The sequence below is a fragment of the Aegilops tauschii genome, chromosome 6, assembly GCF_002575655.3.
Source record: "Aegilops tauschii subsp. strangulata cultivar AL8/78 chromosome 6, Aet v6.0, whole genome shotgun sequence".
Taxonomy (NCBI): Eukaryota; Viridiplantae; Streptophyta; class Magnoliopsida; order Poales; family Poaceae; genus Aegilops; species Aegilops tauschii.
The window spans coordinates 222,181,222-222,203,258 of NC_053040.3; positions in this window are offsets into that span (position 1 = coordinate 222,181,222).

The following is a 22,037-nucleotide window of genomic DNA, read 5'->3' on the forward strand; positions in this document are numbered from 1 at the left end:
CAACGTCACAATCTGCAACCTCAGCACGGATGACACCCATAAGCATGTGGGCAAGTTCTTGCTGCTTTGCTACACTGTCTCTGAAAACATTGATCAGTTGTTGTCTCGCACGACTCTGCACCTCTGATTGCTCCACCATTTCCATCATTCCTTCAGCCATTAATTGGTTCACAAACATACATTTTTTCCGTTGCATTCGAGACAGAGGATACTGAACAGATTCAGATGGCGATTTTGGCAGGCTTGTATTATTGATAGTGGAGAGTGTCTCGACCACTGCATCATAACATAAATTAGGAGGGGAACCAAACAGATTAATCATGAGTTATTGGCATATTACCTGGCCTAAATTTATTGGAAAGAAACAATGGGGTTGCCTTGCTGTTATCAGAGTTTGTCTTCTTATCTTCAGCAGCCTGCACCAAATTAAGACACCAGCATTGCCATCATTGGCCAAGTCCGATAATAGGAAAGCAACATTGGCACAACGAAGGTTTGGGCAACTAGCCAACACCAAATTAACACAATATGGCACAGCTATCATCAGCCAGGTAAGGTAATACGAAAGCAACATTGACACAATGAATGAATGAGCAACCAGAGCAGCACTACAATTCAGTAATGTGCATGATATGAGATAGTACACTCATGCAGCTCAGTATGCAAAACTACCAGGCAGTTTTCTTTACAAAAATCAACATTGGCGCCTTCAACATTTTGTTCCAACTAATTTTAGATCAGACAAAGGTTAGATTCACGCCAATTAACAAAATACATGCTGATGTAAAAATATAGTGATATACAACAGGTACTTACATCAACATTGGAGCACAGAGAATTCCCGCAAGATATTTTCCTCGAATACAATCCCAATGAAGGAAGTCTTCTATCATTTAACCTTATTTTCCAAAAGAGATATGGGTAAGAAACATGTAGAAAATATGATCAGAATGCTATAAAATTTCATGATGCAAGGATACGCACACGCTTCTTAGAATGGAGTTGACATTCTTTTGCTGGACTGGAGCGGACTAGTTCTTTGGCCACTGGAATCTGCTTATTATCAGTGGGAGTTGGGTTTCTCTGTGCTGGAGCAGTATCTATGAAAAATGGAGTTGGTTTATTATCTCCTGGCGTTTGGATCTTTTGCAAAGACCTGGTTTGTAACCCTTCAGATTCTAACATAGCCGTCTTCCCCTTGCATGCCTTATATAGAAGAATGGTGCTTCAATTATAAAACATGCTATAGCAGAGATGGAATAGGTACTGAAGAATAGAAAGGCATGACATATTGACATGTATTCCCTCCATCCGGAAATAAATGGATGGGTCTAGGCATATTTAAGTTCTAGATACATCCAGTTTTATCCATTTCTGCGACATGTAATCCGGACGGAGGGAGTATGATGTAAGAGCTAGGGATACGACAGGACAACACAATAAAAAAACATTGAAAACCCACTGCAGAACCAAAGTAATCAAACCCACTGATATGAGATAGTACACTCATGCAGCTTAGGATGCAAAACTACCAGGCAGTTTTCCTTACAAAAATCAACATTGTGGCCTATAATCATACATTTTGCTACAACTAAATTTAGATCAGATAAAGGTTGGATTCACGCCGATTAACAAAATACATGCTGATGTAAAAATATAATGATATACAAGAGGTACTTACATCTGCATTGGAGTACAGAGAATTCCTGCAAGAATCTTTCCTCACAGACGATACCAGTGCAGAAATTCTTCTATCTGTTAAGCTTATTTTCTAAAAGAGAGATGGGTAAGAAACATGTAGAAAATATGATCAGCATGCTATAAAATTTCATGATGCAAGGATACACACACGCTTCTTAGAATGGAGTTGACATATTTTTGCTGGACTGGAGCGGATTAGTTCTTTGGCCACTCAAATCTGCTTATTATCAGTAGGAGTTGGGTTTCTCTGTGCTGGAGCAGTATCTATAAAAACTGGAGTTGGTCTATTATCTCCTGGCGTTTGGATCTTTTGCAAAGACCTGGTTTGTAACCCTTCAGATTCTAACATAGTCGTCTTCCCCTTACATGCCTTGTATAGAAGAATGGTGCTTCAATTATAAAACATGCTACAGCAAAGAGATGGAATAGGTACCGAAGAATAGAAAGGCATGACACATTGACATGTATTCCCTCAATCCGGAAAAAAATGGATGGGTCTAGGCGTACTTCAATTCTAGATACATCCTTTTTTATCCATTTCGGCAACATGTAATCCGGACAGAGGGAGTATGGTGTAAGAGCTAGGGATACGACAGGACAACACAGTAAAAAAACACTATTTGAATGTAAAACTATATGCTAGCGGAATACGTACAGAAAAAAAAACTAAGGCAACATACACGTGTATGATTGGGAAACTAAGATGGCATTGCAACAGAGCACTAGAACAACACTTCAATGTAAAAAAACATGGTATGGTAGACATATGATGTACATACTGATGAATAACAATGCATAAGATATTCAGAAGCATGATGTCCAAATTAAGCAGATGGCATTGCGATAGAGTAGAATGACAGTACTTGAATTTGAAAACATGTTATCATGAATGGAATAGGTACTGAAAAATAGGAAGGCATGACATATTTACATGCATGATCAGCATGCTAAGCACATGGCATTGCAACAGAGTAGATACACTCTAGGACATTATATGCATGTTGTACCCATATCACGGGCCAAGTTAGAGCAAGGACCTTGTGGGGTGAAGAGGATTCAACATCTTTTTGCAAGTCTTCTGAAGAACTGCCTTTACATGTTCCATCATATTGGGTATCATTGGCATCAAGTTTATTGGCCTTTACATTGCTCCGTGAGGTTCTTGTGGATATATCAGTGTGTGCAATTATATCTGACATGCATGGAAGACAACTAGTAGTTAGATTTATGTAATGAGTCCCTGTAGGAGACGACATAAATAGTAGGACTGGGGTTAACTAGCAGCAAAAGGTCTCAAAAACTAAAGGGAGAACACAGATGAAAGCTACAGAAAATGTATCGTTTGTACTCGAGATTAACTAGATGGCACACAAAAGTATTAAAGAACAACATAGGTAATACTAGAAGTGGTATAATACTATAATCACCAGCCTGTGGGATAGCATTGGCTAATGTATGATAACTATGGAACAGCGTTACCTAAAGAACAAGTATCTTAGCTGAACTATGGAACAACGTTAACTCCTGAACAAGACCCGTAAGAGATCAGCATGTATATACAGTGAAATGTGATAATCTATTTTCCATGCTTAGATGGATAACAAAGCCATAAATTTTGCACACAAGTAAGATGAGGGTACAACCTATCTGGCCGCCATCCTTAGGAGTGAGCATCATGTGCTGACTTGTCGATGGGCCTGCAGTTGTTGTGGCTGTCCATGTCGGGCACACGCATTCGATGCAGGGAACTGTTGAGTGGGGACTATAGCTCCCTTCTGGTGTATGCTTCCCTTGTTGGAGCAGCTGCGGTGAGTCGAAAGACGGTGTGACTGAAGATGCAGATAACGCGTAATGTTAAGAACGACACATCTCTTTGATCTGAAGAAATACACTAAGAGATCAACAGCAAGGTACGAGAGTGGTCACACGTCTGTTGACTGAGACTAAATTGGGGTCACACGATTTTATTTTATTTTGGTACTGTCCGATCTACGCCGGATGGCTTGATGGCCGTCTTGTGCCTCCCGGCTGACACTGTTAGGAATCTTCCCGGAAGAGCTAGCGACCAACGGCAGAGCAGCTTGCCTCCACCATCCGTGGCCCCGGCCAAAACCCCGCTCCCCGCCCCACCGCACTGCCGTGGTTGCGCCGCCCCCGGGCCAGTCCACAAAGACTCCCCGTCATCGAGATCCGGCGACGGCAGTACCTTCAACCCACAAAACTCTAAGATAGCCATCTAAGCGCTGCTTCCGCGGCGAACTTGCGGCCCCGCACCCTTACGTTAGGCACCAGCCAACCGGCAGCCTAGGAGCTCCGCCGCCTCGAGGGATGCTGCTTCCCATTGGGAATCGATTGGCCCAGAATAGAAATTCAGACAACGGATGCCTAAATAAAGTGATTTGAGATGAGGGTGCGACCTATCTAGCGGCATGGTGAAGTAGGCAGGTCCAGCTGCCGAGTCGGTGAGGCCGGCGCGGTTGCGGTGGCCACCGGCGGCAGGGAAACAGCGATGTCGCGACGGTCGACGGCTACGGGGAAGCAGCCGGGACTCCGGACGGATCCGAAGTTGGAGCCGCTCCGGCGCCGTGAAGAATGGCGGGGGTGAATCGGCTCCGGTACGGTTGACGCGGCCGTCGTCGAGGCAGCTCCAGCAACACGTAGTAAGAGGCACACGGCCCAGTGCACGACGGCAAATGGACAGCTTCTCCTGCATTAGGGAGGAGGGCGGCTGTGAAATTGGTGCGGTGGGGGCGCCATGGAGGAGGGGCTGAGGTTTCGGGGCTCGGGAGAAGGGAGCTTCCGGGGAGAAGGTGATTTGGCGCCCACGAGATATGAATGGGGGGGGGGATTGGGAGGGGAGTGGAACCATGTTTTACGGACGCATTTGTCTGAAATGTGAGGGGGAGTTATAGTTCTACCCCTGCCTTTAGGCTTCTCGGCTTGGGTCTGTGTACTGAGGGTCGGCGATAGTAGAGTAACTTTGCTTCTCCCCAAATAGTGGGCGGGAGCGATTTCGGGCGAGGATGGCGTGTTTTGAAATATAGTTGGCAAGAGTGATTTCGGGCGAGGAGAGCGTGTTTTGAAATAGTGGGCGCGAGCTATTTCGGGCGAGGAGAGCGTGTTTTGCCGACAATGGTTTATGAATTATTCGGCACATGTCATTTCGGCCGAGGAGAAGGCGCGCTTGGATGAAGTTACGAACCTACCCTCGATGCACAACGGGCCAATTAATGCGTCTCCCACATAGGAGGGTAATTTCGCGTCTCCCATTTATTTGCTCGGGCCAATTCCACCGAGCAGAGTATGTTTAACAGTTCGTTCAAAATTTGGGAGAACGAGCATCCACGTCTACCTTACCAAGTCGATTCGAATCAAATTTTCAAATATTAGCTTGCCACTTCTTTTTTAGATGGAGAGATGATGCTCGGCAGTAATGTGTTTTTACATGCTCGTTGCTAGCGATTTACTATATGGCAAATAGTTGACCCTCTCAAAAATGGGAATCAAACCCAAAATGAAATATCTCGATTCAATGAAATAGCTCGTTCACCAGGTCAAAATAGTGAACTAAATCCAAAATTGAACACCTCAATCGAATAGCATGTTGTACAGTATTATAGTACTCCATGAACATGTTGAAGGTCAAATTAATGAACTTGTTTGATATACGCATATATCTGTTCATGTGTGGATTGCAGACAACATGTTCTCCAATTTAAATATTTGAATGCAAGTTTATATCGAAACATGGTTTATATCAGTCTTTGATGCATAAAACGCGACCTCCCCCTCTCCTGGACTCCTGTCCTCTCTCTCTCTCTCTCTCGCCGACAATCTTCAATTCTGTCGCACGCATCCAACACACAAACCTTGTTGGTCCTCTCTCTTTCTCTCCATCTCTCTCTCTCTCTCTCTCTCTCTCTTTGTTTGTGTGCGTGGGGGGGGGGTCTTTCTAGTTCGCATGCATATATACTCCATCTATAGGTCTCTCTCGCACACTATGTATGATTCTCTAGTCCAAGCTAGATATCTTGGGTGCACTCATCGTACGCACACAAATTCCTTGGCTCGTTGCCCGTAACTCTCTCACGCACCACTCTATCGTCTCGGAGCTCTTCCCCCTCTCTCTCAAACTCTCCATCTACGTGGGTCACACATACACATGCATATCTCACTCGCACTCGATAGGCCCATCTAAAACTCTATCTCTCTCCCTTGTTCTCTCTCCATCTCACACGCACACACACACAATCTCATGCCTAGCTAGCCAAGTATGATGGTGTCTCACTCAATTGTAGGCACACGCAGTCCCCCCTATATGTATATGACTAGCTAATCTTAGTCTCCATCACAAACTGTGCATGGTCTATCTCGATTTCTCTCGGGGCATCTTTCTATCGCGCATGCACCTCCCTCGATCTCCCACCCATATAGTCCCCTCACGATCTCTAGGGGGTCTCTCTATCACAAACACACCCTCTCGCCCTCCCCATGCGTCCATGTTCTCCATGTGTCCCTCTTGACCTTTGTTCCTTGTTGGCCAGACCTCTATTGGACATGTGATATAGGGGTGTCTCTCTCCGTTGCAAACAATCACACACTAGCTATCTTCGTGTATCTCCTCGCCTCGCTTTTCTACCTCAGAGATGCATGCGTGATATGTTCGCCTACGAAGCGAAAAAACATACTCTCTCTCTAATTTATCGTTTGTTGTCACTTTCTCTTTCACACACATACTCTTTTTGCACACTTACTCATTCTCCTTCACACGCACTTGATCCCTCTCGACTTAGGCACTCTCCTTGGTCCATAGCATATTGATTTATTGAAAAGTCAAACATCACAAAGTTTGACCATGTACGTGGAGAAAAACAATTACATCTGGAACGGCAAACATATACCATTACATTCACCATGAGATGTAGTTTTGTATGATATATCTTTGGTATTGAAGATATAAATAACATTGGTGTAAACCTGATCAAAGTTTCCAAAGTTTGACTTCTAAAAAAATACATGCACTGCATTATCGAGCGGATGGAATATCTCTTTCCCCCTCTCAGCTATCTGACGCACCACTCAGCCTTATCGGGGCTCCTCAATCTCTATCAAATTTATATCTCCCTGGTTCACACATACACATGTCTCGCTCGCGCTATACATATAGACCCATCCAACACTCTCCGCCCTTGTTCTCTCTCTCTATGTGACACGCACCCCCTAATAAGTACCATAATCCCTCACTCCATCATAGGTGCAAGCACTCCCCCCCTAAGTATGATTATCTCTCACTAGCCATCAGGAACACACGTATTGTCTCCTTCCATCCATACGTCTATCTCGATATCTCTCGGGGTATCTTCTATCGCGCACACACCTTGTCACTCGATCTCCCACCCATGTAGTCCCATCACGATCTCCAGGGGATCTCTCTATGACAAACATACACTCTCTCCTCCCCATGTCTGCATTTTCTCCATACATCTCTCTCGACCTCTCTCCCTTGTTTGTCAGACCCCTCTTGGCCACGTGCTAGGGGTCTTGCTCTCTCAGTTGCAAACAACCACACACTATCTCCTGACCTTGCTTCCATTGTCGAAGATGCATGTGTCATATGTTTGCATAAGACACACACGTTTTTTCTCGACTTTTATAGAGTGTAGTCCATGTCTCTTTCACACACGCACACACACTTTTTTAACTCACTCTTTCTATTTCACTCTCTCTCTCCCTCTCTCTAGTTAGGGACTCTCTCACGTCCATAAGCATATGGATGTTTTGAAAAGTCAAACCTCAGAAAAGTTTGACCAGGTATATGTGGAGAAAAACATTTACATCTGGAAAGATCATTAGATTCATCACAACATGTACTTACTTCATACTATCATTTATCTTTGGTATTGTAGATATAAGTAATTTCTTTATAAACTTGGTCAAAGTTTCAAAAGTTTGACTTTTAAAAAAATGTTGGAACTACATTATCGAACGGAGGGAGTAGCTCTTTCTCCCCCTCTCTCTGCTATCTCTCACGGGCCTCCCCTCTCACACGAACACTCTATACCGACGGATTATACGCTCACTGTGTCAGCGTATAGCTCCGTATATTCTTTAGTTGACCGGTCAACCAGTCCACATGCTGCCTTGTCAGCTCGTGTTCTATATCTTCGTGTGATGGCCCATGTGGCAGTGGGTAAAAATAAGTAAACTAGAGGCCCATCTTACACGCGGTGAAGTAAACAAAGTTGAAACCACTCGGGGTAGCACCCCGCACGCTAGTAAATTGAGGGCGCATTGGGGACACACTTCTTTCGCGTGGAGGACGCACTCGCGCACAATTCACCACTGCACGGCGGCATGCACAGAAGGACGCACTCGCGCACACCCAGCACACAACACACACCAGCACACGTGTACACCGGCGTCGCCGCCGGTTGAGATGGACAGCGAGGCGGCCAACAAGCAGAGGCGGCTCGAGCCAAAACCGCATCCTGTGAGCCTGGACTTCATCAGCAGCCTCCCCGACGACATGCTGCTCGTCATCATCGGCCTCCTCCCCACCAAATCTACCGTGCGGACCGCCCTGCTCTCCCAGCGGTGGCGCCCCCTCTGGCGCCGCGTCCCGTCATTCTCACCGTCGATAGCTGCCTCTGCGACGGGGATTGCAAACGCATGGCCGCAGTCTCCAAGATCCTTTCATCGCACCCTGGGACAGCCAGACGCCTTGACATCCACATGTTCAGTACCAACTACAAGGTCCAACAGAAGTTCGACGAGTGGTTCTTATCCCCCGCCCTAGATCAGCTCGAGGAGCTCAGCTTTGAAGCTGGACGATGTCGCTCTATGCCGCCGTCCGCGCTCCACCTCGCGCCAACGGTGCGCCGCGCCAGCTTCAGCTCCTGCTATCTTCCCGAGATTAATGTCGCGCCCGCCCTTCTTCTCCCTCAACTCAAGCAGCTCGACCTCTTTGATGTTGTCATCTCAAAGAATGCTATGGAGCACCTGCTCCGCAGCTGTACTGCGCTCGAGTACCTTCGTCTTGAGCAGATCCACGGGTTCATTAGCCTCCACATCGCCTCGACGAATCTTTGATGGATTTATGTGTCTTGCTGGCCCCGCAACAAGACATCAATTGGGAAGAGATCACTCCAGCTGTTCCAAGTTATGGTCTTTGAGAATGCGCCTTTCCTTGAGAGATTGCTTGTATCGGATCTAGAATGTCCAACAAAAATCAGGGTCATTGACGCGACGGCATTGGTGCACTCGTCTGCCAAATTCTCCGAACTCTTTATTGGATCCGTAATCGTTCAGGTACGGCACTCAACTTCTTCTCCGTATTCTTGAAATTCACATTTCTAAATTTCTTCTTGATGTATTTACGACCGTCTTCCAGAAAATGATTCCCACACACTTGACCCAGTCTATGCGCACAGTGAAGATCTTGGCAATAAAATCTATCGGCCCAATCTGGATCAAGTTGTTGGATTCCTTACATGCTTTCCGTGCACGGAGAAGCTACTCATCGAGGTGAAACTTCTTTCCTATTAGTAAACAGTAATCACAACGTAGCTCAAATTTTTCGTAATTTTCCCAAATTACGATGACAAGTGTAGTGTTCAAAACTGCATCTACGCACTGCACCAAAAGAAATGTTTTTAGTATTTTTTTCTCACGTGATCACCTGCATCGTTTTTTTGTTGTACTACTATAGTAGCCTAGGCTAGTCATAGTGGAAAGTAACTTAGACTACTCCGGTAACTCTATGGTTACCCTAAGAGCAAGCACTACCTCCGTCCTGGTTTACTCTTCCTATTTTGTAGTATCAAGATTTGACCATAGATTTCACTGACAAAATGTTAATGCATGTCACTAAGAAATATATCGTTGGATTTGTATTTGAACATAATTTCAAATGGTGTAATTTTTAGTGACATGCATTGGCATTTTCTTACATAAATATATGGTCAAAATTTTATACTAAATAAGAGGTAGTACAAAAGTGGGCTATAACGGCCCTCCACTATGTAGGCCAAAACACGTGCCAAACTCACTTGTGATGCATTTGGCATTGATGCCCCTCCATTGCTCACCTGGTGCCCCAATCTGGATCACCTACTTTGTTCCGGTGCCAAATTAACTCACGCAATGAAAAAACACTTGCGTGGGAGAGAGATAGGACCAAGGCAATAAAAAACACTTGTTTGGGAGAGTGAGAGGTTGGTGTAGTTGGTTTGATTGATTTGTTTATACATGTGGGTCTGTGTGCACAGCGGTGCCAACTCTCTCACATCGCGAGAGCGGTGCCAAAATCTTTTGATTTGACATCGGTGCGTATTATGTGGCATACTTTTGCGAAATATGGCATCGGCCACATAGTGGAAGGTAACAAATGCCCAAGATCTTCACGTACTCCTAGGTAAAAGAGAGGAAAGAGAGAGAGAGAGAGAGAGAGAGAGAGTGAAAAAATATCACTAGCCAGCCAACCCTATCGTATGAGCGAATGATATTGGTACCTCTTGATAACACGGCAATCTTATACAGCCAGCTGCTCTAATATGTTCTCTTCTTTTGCAGATAAAAAAACCCGAAAGTGAAAAATGCACGGCACTATAACAATCTCATCGAATGCCTTGATCTCCATCTTATAGAAATTGATTTGATCGACTACCGAGGCAGCACATCTGAGATTAAATTGGCTAGGTTCTTTGTTCTGGAGGCAAGTGTGTTCAAGGTAATGAGGTTTGGCGTTCTCTGGCGCAACAATGAATGGCGTGCTGATCACCGCAAGGGTCTAAGCCTAAATGACAAAGCCTTTGCAGAAGCTGAATTTGTTTTTGAATTATCAAGTGGCCAGAGACTCGAAAACTTATTTGCCCATTAGTGACTTGTCAGTGCGGTGGATTTTAGTTTGTACGATAATGCTGCATCCTGCTAAAGTAACGAAAGTTCTTACATAAACTTCCTAGTAATTCCCTCTTCATAGGTGCAACATTACTCCTAACATTTGTAATATCAGTTTAAAACTTGTAATATTGCCGTGTCCTATTCTTGCGTTTTCAAAATCCTACGAATCAAACAGGTCCTGAGTTGGTGATGATGTTGTGCCTGCCATCTGTCACCAATAGCCGTCGGATCTAGATCTGACGCATACAAACCAAACTTCTCCAGCTTTGCAAAAAGATGCCCGCACGTGTTCCCTATTTACAAACAACTCCTTGTCTCTCACAATCAGCCTTATCTCCTCCCCACCACATCTAGAAGGCCATGGAAAAATCTGGCGCGATGGCTGCTGTCGGCGCCGTCCACCCCCCAATCTTGGTGTTTTGTGCAATGCACGGGCATCTACGCACGGGAAATTATGTCGAACACGGCTAGTTGTAAGCAGGCTAAGTCTACAGCCATGATGATAGTGACTGCAGACGGTGAGGCTGACTATGGTATGCCGAACACGGCGCCTATACTCAGGTGTCATCTCCGGCGTAGGGTCTTGTCACTTCACTATGAGGAGCAGCACGTAATAATTTGACCAACGGGTAGTATAGTGCTACTACATTGGTAGTACTAGTACTACTAGTACTAGCACCACCGTCTGGATTTAGTAGTACTAGCACGTCCATCTGGATTTAGTATTTGACTAGCAATATCTAGTAATGCATGTCACAAAAAATGTACTACTCCCTCTGCAAATAAATACATGGTGTATTGTTTTATTCCTATCGGCGAGATAACTTAATGTCTTTTTGCTACTTAATAGGATTACATGCAATGAACTAACCACTGCATGTGGTGTTTCGTAGTCTCAAGTCATTGAAAGCATGCACGGGCACGGAGGGGGACGCAGCTTCATTGACTTACTGCACCTGCCTTTGGGTGTATGACACGTGGGCCCAACGGGTGGCTAGCCAACCTGTCATACAGCCAAAGGCAGGTGCAGTAGAGGGGCGAGGAGTAGATGGCCAACATGCACGTGAATTCAACGCAGTCTGCACTTCTCATATAAAGGCTCCCGCCAGTCCAATCTACGAAATCCTACGCACCTACGCACCCAAGGGCAAGAGTGATCACTCCAATCGCAAGATTAGTTGACTAGAAGCTAGACCCATGGAGGCGATGAGCGCGAGCATCAGCCGGCTGTGCCAGATGGTCCACGACACCGGCCTGCGGCCCTGAACCGAGGAACGTCTCCAAGTAGTGCTTGAGGCCGCCAGGGCGAGGGGCCGCTTGAATGACAACTTCGTCTCCTTGTTCGACGAGGTCCTCGTCGGCTTCCTCGACAAGTTCACTGTCGTCAAGAAGCTCGCGGACGACCTTAACGTACGCCTCCAGCCCACGTGCCTAGGCCCTGCGATGCCTGTCACCCTCAACGACCTCTATGGTGACAACCTCTTCGACGCACTGGTGGCCCTGCGACTGCCCGCCGTCGCGCCGGAGAATGTCCACCTCGAGGTCACGCTTGTCGCGCAGCGCCTGGCGCAGCAAGACACCATCGACATAATCACCCACATCTACGCGCAAATTTTCCACAAGGACTACTACATGCAAGAGGAGGATGATAGGACGCTGGCCTTCTTGGACCGCAGGGCAACCATGGACGGCATTGTTCAGAAGCACATTGAGCTTGCCGCCAACGCCGCTGCTCCTCACACGTCGGTTGGTAACCCGATGCACTAGGGCGTGAGGATGTCATTGATGGATCCGTATGTATCTTTATCTTTCCGTCAAATCCATGTAGTAGTATATGGTACTACTAGTAATTATCTTACCTTTCGCATCAACTTCATAATTTTCCAACGTACTCCATGCATGAACCGCGCCAGAACCAAACTTCTCATTACTCTAGGGAAAATCGTTATTTCTATCTATCGGTCGCGCCATGGAGTAGAACCAAATTTTACAAGTTACAAGTTCAAAAGGAAAAGCCTGCCGTGTTCGCGTCGCACCCCGACACGGTTGGTCCGGCACGACCCTCAAGGGGGAATGCGTGCTGTGTTGCATTTTCACTTACAAGTGGGACCACAGTTGAGCAAACCGACTATCGGCAAACCCCCACCCCGCCCACCGTGCGATGGCTGAGAAAACAGGAGGGAGAAGAGATGGTTGTAGCACGGACTCCAAGAAAATTGGTGTCAGATGGGACTCGTGTGGGTGGCGTGTGCCGTACTGCTAGACATGAATGCTAGTTAGGGCCCATGCCACTCCACTATATCGAGGTGCTGGTTACGTAGAACAAATTTCCTGGAGTCTGTGCTCAGCCCTCCTCTATCTCTCTTCTCAGCCTGCCAGCAGACGCGCGGAGCCCATCGTCTGTTTGCTCATATGCGGTCCCACATGTTAGTGAAAACGCAAGAGGACCCACTAAACCTGCACATCTTTCACCTCGACATGCTGGTGATGAAAAACAAATCCAATAAAGTTCTTCGGTGGACGCTTTTGGAGTTACTCAAGAGTAGAAAGATTCTATTTACAGTTTAACCCAAGAAGCACATCGCGTGGCTTCAACTACCACTCTATTTTCTTGCATGACACGACCTGGATGCTGGATGTCCCACGTGTCAGCAAAAGGAGGAAGAACTCGACCAAATCTTCGGTTGTGCTCTCGGATTAGACTAGTTGTGCTAACTTAAAATTTTATTGTGTAGAATGGACGCAAGTTTTGGTATTGGGAAGAAGAGTACAATGGTATATTGATAGAGCGCAATTTCGTAGATGTTCTAGCACTTTTAGCTAGCATAGAGGCTAGAGATGAGACTAGTGCACTTGTTGATAGAATAGAGGCTAAACACGTCTACATATTTCCACTCGAAGAAGAAAGAAGCACGCGGGATCGAGCCTCCGCAGATCAACAATGAATGCATCGAGAAGGCACTAATCCAACTTACAGGAGCAGTTATGCAAGTTGGATATCTTCTAAAATGTATTCTTGTGGTTCTTGTTTTTCTAGTCAAAATTTTGGTGATGTATTTCCATGTACCAAAAAATCAATGATGAAAAAAAGATATGTGCTTGCAAAGAAAAATGTACGCGTCCGGGATGCGTCCACGCATTCGGCGCACGGCCACCGCATCCGAGAAATGGCTCGGACACGACCCCATTGCCCTACCCAAACTGACAGAATCCGGGCAAAACGGAGGTCCGTTTGGGGTCATGCGTTGGAGTTGGCCTTACAAGTGGGACCGCAGTTGAGGAAACCGACTATTGGCAAACCCACACCTCGCCCGCCGCGCGATGGCTGAGTTAGAGAAACGACGAGGTTGAAGAGATTGATGTAGCACGGACTCCAACAAATATGGTGTCAGATGGAAGTCGTGCTGGTGGCGTGTGCCGTACTCCTGGACGTGAATGCTTGTTCTGGCCCATGCCACCCTACTACTTCTACTACTTATAGTAGTAGTATCGAGGATTCAAGGTGCTGGTTCCGTACAGCGAACACATTAACATATGGCCCACCTCACACTGTGGCCAAATTTCCTGGAGTCTGTGCTAGGTTAAGAAAGTGTTCTTTGTGAGGATGGGTGGCTGGTCTCAAGTTTAAAACTTGTTGTATTACGTACGTAGACGTAGAGATAGTGCAGCATGTGAAGCTAGTACAAATAGTGTACTATTGTTGATTGGCCTCATCCGATAACCTGTTGCAATGCACATACAATTATGTATTCGGAAAATATTTTTTGCCTCGTCGCAGCACCCACTCAGAGAAGCGACTCGAAAGCCATTCATAAATTTAGTAAGTTCATCACAGGCATATCATTTTATTACATACAATAGGTCATCAACCCACAACGACAACGAGGATACATTATAAATACTAAAGTTATCATCACACAACAAATAACAAGCAATGAAATGAACTTCAACTCAACCAATCCTCGGCGTTGGAAATGCTTGCTTTGAACCACAAGTGATTCTCTGGGAATGGCCAGCTACTGTCAATCTCGAGACCAACGCAGGACAAATCATCCAGGCTGAAGCAACCTACTATATCACGACCAGGGTAGGGAACCACCGCCATGTCCGGCGTATAGATACAGTTGCTTCTCATAAATGGTAGTAACGTTGTGTCAACAGCAGTTGGATCGCCTTTAACCATCATTGGATAGTTTTGTCCAAGGAAGAGCGAGTTTGCTCCAAGACTATCAACATTGTACCAGGGAGGAGGTGTTGGCGCTAGCATAGTAGTATCCATCCCGAATACCATGCAACGGGTGTTGGAATAGGTCCGGAGAGTGCGAACATGGGAGACAACACCTGCTTCCTTAGTAGTAACATCAGAAGTGGGCTGTATACAAACAAGAAGGGGTGATCCATCGGAAGTTGCCAGGCGCCACTAAGTATATGGGCCCTCCTCGTCCTCATGCGCGTGATCATCACCATCGTTGTAGCGACCAGACCTCCAACAGTCTGATCTCTGTGCATCAGTGTCATCCCTGGATCGGTAATGGCGACACGCACAGTACTTGAAGGATTTATAACAGAGTAGCAATCACACACTTATTACATTGAATGTCTCAGAAGAGAACTTATTACAATAAATATGTCTTAAGGCCATCTAATACGATAACAGCGGAAGGCTTGGAAGATAAAGTGTGTCCGTCAACTCCAACGGCATCACTGAGTGAAAGACCACGACCCAAGGCTCCTTACTCGTCGTTTGAAAAGTCTGTAACATGATACGTTGCAGCCCAAAAACGGGTCAGCACATGGAATATGCTGGCAATGTAAGACAAGAGAGTAATGCACAGAATAAAGCTATCACTACATGCATATATGGCTGGTGGAGGCTCTATGGTTAATATGTTTTGCGAAAAGCCAATTTTTCCCCACAACAAAGGAATAAATTTTATTTAACTACAAAGTTGGTTGAAAACATTGAGAATGGAAAACCCCATCTCAATGCCAATTAAAAGGTAATTAATAACCCAACAAAATTAATTTAGAGTGATGAGATCCACATGATAATCCAAGAACCAGATACTCAAGATGTCCATAACCGGGGACACGGCTAACCATGATTAGTTTGTACACTCTGCAGAGGTTTGTGCACTTTTCCCCACAAGACTCGATCTCCTCCGTTGGATTTCTTGCACTACAAGGTGTTTGAGAAACGGATGACCGAGACACAGTCTTTCCGAAGAGGTCCCCTTAACCGATAGATAGGCCTGTACACCTACAATCCCCTACATCTGCTAGCCCATCATGGAAAGGTTTCCAACAACATACTCAACCATGCTAGAGCCCATTATGGCATGTGGCTACACACGGAAGTTCCTAGCATGAATAATCTTATGATCCCTTTGAGCCTGGGTGGCAGCCCATAGGAGAATCACACGGTACCCCGGGATTTCCAAAAATACAGACAGCACTGGGTTCCCCAGGTGCCTCAATCCACCCAGATGTGTATTAAAGTTGCCACCTTAAGTTAACCATTAATTAACAATTCTCTTATCTGTCATGAATGCGCTCAAACCCACTCCACGTCTACGAGCATAGCATAGCAATATAAGCAACGTAGAAGTAACTCCCAAAGGTTTGATAATAAACAGGTGAATAGGTACTACCTCAACTATTTCCCAAACCCACAATTTAATCAGATCCTAACCATGCAATTGTTTGAGGATTGATCTAATACAATAAAACTGGGTAGTAAAGAGGTATGATCAAAGTGTTACTTGCCTTGCTGATGATCCGCGAAAACTAGAGACTCGTAGTAGCACGCTTCGCTCTCCGGGTACTCTATCGCAAACAAACAAGCATACAATAAGCAATCAAGCAAGGGCACGGGTAAAACTCAAATAAGAGATCTAACCAGAAATTTCAACTTAAGAACTAAGGTTTACAAAAAGAATCAAATCAAACGAAGCAACAAAACCCAAACGGTGAAAGAAACAAGCTTCATTTACTATTCTGGACTAAAGTCAATTTTTACAATAACAAAAACTTGTTTAAGTTGATTAAACAAAAAGAGGCTTCGAGACGAAACTCTAGGCAGTTGAATCGCCTGATTCCGATAAACGAGCGAAAAGATAAACTAAAACGAAAATCGGATCAGAAATCTCGATCGAAAATAATCGCGGAAAAACCCGAGAAAAAGAAAAACTGACGAACAGACTAAGGAACGAACGCTCGCTGTCTGCGGCTAAACGGTGAAAATCTTCGTTAAAACGAACGAACAAACGGGCGTTCGCTAAATAACTAAACCAAAAAAAAATGATCTAAAATAAAAAAAAACGCATCTAGGGTTTCGAAAAAACCGATCTGTTTTCTCGCGAAAACTGAGGTGGCGGCGGCTACCTCCGGCGAGGTCCAGCGAACGGCGGCAGCGGCTCCGGCGGCTCCGGCGGTGGGGTCGGGCAGCGACAGGCGGCGGGGCGACGGCGGCTCCAGCGGCGCGGCGCCGGTGGGTGGCGGCGGGCGGCGGTGCGGCGGCAGCGGGCGGCGTCGGCGGCGGCGGGCTGGTGGGCTGCGGCCTCGGGCGGCGCGGCTTATAAAGCCTCCCCCCGGCAGAGTCCCGGGCGGATACGGCCAAAAGTCGGTTTCCTTTTATTTAAATTATTTCGCGCAGAAAAACAAATAAAAGAAATACTAAACTAACTCCAAAAATCTACCGGACAAGGTGAACATTTATTTGCGACTCTAATGAAATTTTGAAAAACGCATATTTTTCCTAATTCAAATAAAATAGCGATAAAACTCCGAATAAAATTCTTATTTGATTTTAATATTAAATCTCCAATATTTCTTTATTTTGAGGAAGTCATTTTATCCTCTCTCTGTTATTTTTGTAAAAGAAATATTTGAAGAGAAAATAATTAAAATCAAACGATCCTCTTTTCAAAATTTGGGAAAAACTCAAATATGAAAATAACGAAATTCCCAACTCTCTCAGTGGGTCCTTGAGTTGCGTAGAACTTCTAGGATCAAGCCAAAATGCAATAAAATATGATATGCAATGATGATCTAACACATAACATTCCAAATTGAAAATTTGGGTTGTTACAAACCTACCCCCCTTAAGATGAATCTCGCCCTCGAGATTCGGGTTGGCTAGAAAATAGGTGAGGGTGATCCTTCCGTAGGTCTTCCTCTCGTTCCCAGGTGGCTTCATCTTCGGTATGGTGGCTCCACTGAACCTTGCAGAACTTGATAACTTTGTTGCGTGTGACTCGGCTGGCAAACTCGAGAATCTTGACTGGCTTCTCCTCGTAGGTCAAATCGCTATCCAACTATATCGCTTCCAGCAGCACTATATCTCTCAGAGGAATATCAACCATCTCTGCATGGCACTTCTTAGACTGAGAAACGTGGAACACATCGTGAACTCCGGACAATCCTTCGGGCAATTCCAATTTGTAATCAACTTCTCCCATATGTTCCAAAACTTTGTATGGTCCCACAAAACGTGGTGCTAACTTTCCCTTAACTCCAAAGCGCTTCACTCCTCGAAGTGGGGATACACGAAGATACACTCTGTCTCCAACTTTGTAAACTGTCTCCTTGCGTTTAGAATCCGCATAACTCTTCTGCCTGGACTGGGCTACCTTGAGTCTATCACGAATCAGCTTAACCTTCTCCTCAGACTCTTTAATCAAATCTGGTCCAAACAAATGATGGTCTCCAACTTCATCCCACAACAACGGTGTCCTGCACCTCCTTCCATACAAAGCTTCGAGAGGGGCCATCTTCAAACTGTCTTGATAGCTGTTGTTGTAAGAGAACTCTGCATAAGGCAAATTGTCGTCCCAACTAGATCCATAGTCTAATGCACAAGCTCTCAACGTGTCCTCCAGAATCTGATTGACTCTCTCAGTCTGTCCATCCATCTGCGGGTGAAAAGTTGTACTAAACTCTAGCCTGGTTCCGAAAGTTTCATGCAACTGATTCCAAAACTTTGAGGTAAACTGGGTTCCTCTATCTGATACAATGGTCCTCGGAACTCCATGTAGACATACGATCCTGGTCATGTATATCTTTGCCAACTTAGCACTGGTGTAAGTGGTCTTCACTGGGATGAAATGAGCTACTTTCGTCAAACGATCGACTACAACCCGTATCGAATCATAGCTTGAACGAGTCCTGGGCAATCCCGTGATAAAATCCATGTCTAGCTTATCCCACTTCCATTCGGGTATCGGCAATGGTTGTAGCAATCCTGCTGGCTTCTGATGCTCTGCATTCACTCTCTGACATACATCACAAACTGCTACATACTCCGCAATATCCTTCTTCATTCCGGTCCACAAGAAACTATCCTTCAAATCCAGATACATCTTGGTATTACCTGGGTGAATCGAATATGACGAATCATGGGCCTCTTGCAGAATCAACTTCCTGATCTCCTGATCATTTGGCACATATACGCGGTCCTCAAACCATAAGGTATCGTGCTCATCCTCACGAAATCCTTTAGCCTTTCCTTTGCTCATCCTTTCCTTTATCTCGGCTATCTCCTTGTCCGTCTTCTGAGCTTCTCTGATCTTATCCATCAAAGTAGATTGAATCTCCAATGCTGCTATATAGCCTCTCGGAACTATCTCCAAACATAGCTCGCGAAGATCCTCTGCTAACTCCTTGGGTAACTCTCCGGTCATGAGTGTATTGACATGACTCTTGCGGCTCAACGCATCGGCTACCATGTTAGCCTTTCCGGGATGATAATGCAATCTCATATCATAATCCTTAACGAGTTCCAACCATCTCCTCTGCCTGAGATTCAACTCCTTCTGCGTGAAGATATACTTCAAACTCTTGTGATCCGTGTATACCTCATAATGGTTTCCGATGAGAAAATGTCTCCAAGTCTTCAACGCATGCACTACGGCTGCTAACTCCAAATCATGTGTACCATAATTCAACTCATGGGGTTTAAGATGTCGTGAGGCATATGAAACAACTCTCCCTTCCTGCATAAGCACGGCTCCAAGTCCTCGATGAGAAGCGTCACAATACACTTCATAATCCTTGCGTTGATCTGGCAGAATCAACACTGGTGATGTAACCAAGCGTTTCTTCAACTCCTGAAAACTGGCCTCACATTCCTCAGTCCATTTGAACTTGGTGTCCTTCTTTAACAACTCCGTCATAGGCTTTGCAATCTTCGAGAAATTCTCAATGAACCTCCGGTAGTATCCTGCGAGTCCAAGAAAACTCCGGATCTCTCCAACTGACGTGGGTGCTTCCCAATTTGTCACAATGACAACTTTGGTGGGGTCTACCGCTATTCCTTCTCCGGATATAATATGTCCAAGGAATCCAACTTTCTTCAACCAAAACTCACACTTGCTGAACTTGGCGTATAGCTGATGTTCTCTGAGCTTCCCAAGTACTAAACGCAAATGCTCTTTATGCTCCTCTTCATTCTTCGAGTAGACCAGAATATCATCAATGAATACCACGACGAACTTATCCAAAAACTCCATAAACACCTTGTTCATCATGTTCATAAAATAGGCAGGTGCGTTAGTCAGGCCAAATGACATAACGGTATACTCATATAGCCCGTACCTCGTGGTAAAAGTTGTCTTAGGTATATCCTGCTCTCGAATCTTTAGCTGGTGGTACCCTGATCGCAGATCGATCTTAGAAAACACCTTAGCTCCTTGCAGTTGGTGAAACAAATCATTGATCATCGGCAGTGGGTACTTGTTCTTGATCGTCACCTCATTCAATCCTTGATAATCAACAACCATCCTCAATGATCCATCCTTCTTCTCCACTAGAAGCACTGGCGATCCCCAAGGTGACGAACTTGGGCAAATATAACCTTATCCAGTAACTCCTTAATTTGCTTCTTAATTTCCTCCAAATCCTTTGCGGGCATTCTGTACGGTCTCTTAGATATTGGCCCTGTACCTGGCAAAAGCTCAATCAAAAACTCAATGTCTCTATCCGGTGGCATGCCTGGCAACTCTTCTGGAAATACGTCCGGAAAATCCTTCACGACTGGTACTTCCTCCTGTACAACTCCTGATAAGGAATTTACTTGAGTCCTATTCGGCACATGCCAGGATACATACTTGATCCTTCTTCCTTCTTCCTTCTGGGGTAGTGAGCAAAATCGTCTTAGTGGCGCAATCGATGTTTCCTCCATACATCGATAGCCAATCCATACCCAGAATCACATCCAAACCTTGCAACTCCAAAATTATGAGGTCTGAGGGGAAAACATGCCTACATATGGTCAATGGCATCTGAAAACATCCTTGGCTTGCCATATACTCTGCTCCTGGCGAGCTTACTAACATAGGTGTACTAAGAACTTTGGTGGGCAGTTTATACTTATCGACAAATCCCCTTGATATGTATGAATGCGATGCACCAGTATCAAAAAGAACGACTGCAGTAAATGACTTAACCAAAAACTTACCTATTACTGCATCTGGTTGGGCTTCAACCTCCTCCACGTTAACGTGGTTCACTTGTCCCCTGTTGAAAGGGTTGGGCTTCTTCCCAGAGCTTCCATTGCCGTTTCCATTCTTAGCTTCAGGACATTCATTAGCGTAATGTCCGGTCTTCCGGCACTTGTAGCAAGTAAGGTGGCTTAGGTCTTTCTTAGCGGGCGTTGCCGGGTTGGAATGGTTCTATCCGTTGCTTCCTCCATTACCATTCCCGTTCTTGGAGCCACTATGGTTGTGCGAACTTCCTCCAGTGTGATTGTGACCTCCATGGTTATGCTGATGGGGTCCTCCCGGGTTCGGGGTGAAACGGGGTCTGTGCTGGGCTCCAGAATTATACTTCCCTTGTCCATACTTCCTCTTGCAGTTGTCAATTGCTACCTCTTGAGCACTGTGTTGGTTTTCCCTTGAAGAGGAAAGGGTGATGCAGCAAAGTAGAGTAAGTATTTCCCTCAATTTTTGAGAACCAAGGTATCAATCCAGTAGGAGGCTACACGCGAGTCCCTCGTACCTACACAAAACAAATAACTCCTCGCAACCAACGCGATAAGGGGTTGTCAATCCCTTCACGGTCACTTACGAGAGTGAGATTTGATAGATATGATAGGATAATATTTTTGGTATTTTTATGATAAAGATGCAAAGTAAAATAAAAGCAAAGTAAAAAGCAAAGGAAATAATTAAGTGTTGGAAGATTGATATGATGAAGATAGACCCGGGGGCCATAGGTTTCACTAGTGGCTTCTCTCGAGAGCATAAGTATTTTACGGTGGGTGAACGAATTACTATTGAGCAATTGACAGAATTGAGCATAGTTATGAGAATATCTAGGTATGATCATGTATATAGGCATCACGTCCGAGACAAGTAGACCGACTCCTGCCTGCATCTACTACTATTACTCCACTCATCGACTGCTATCCAGCATGCATCTAGAGTATTAAGTTCATG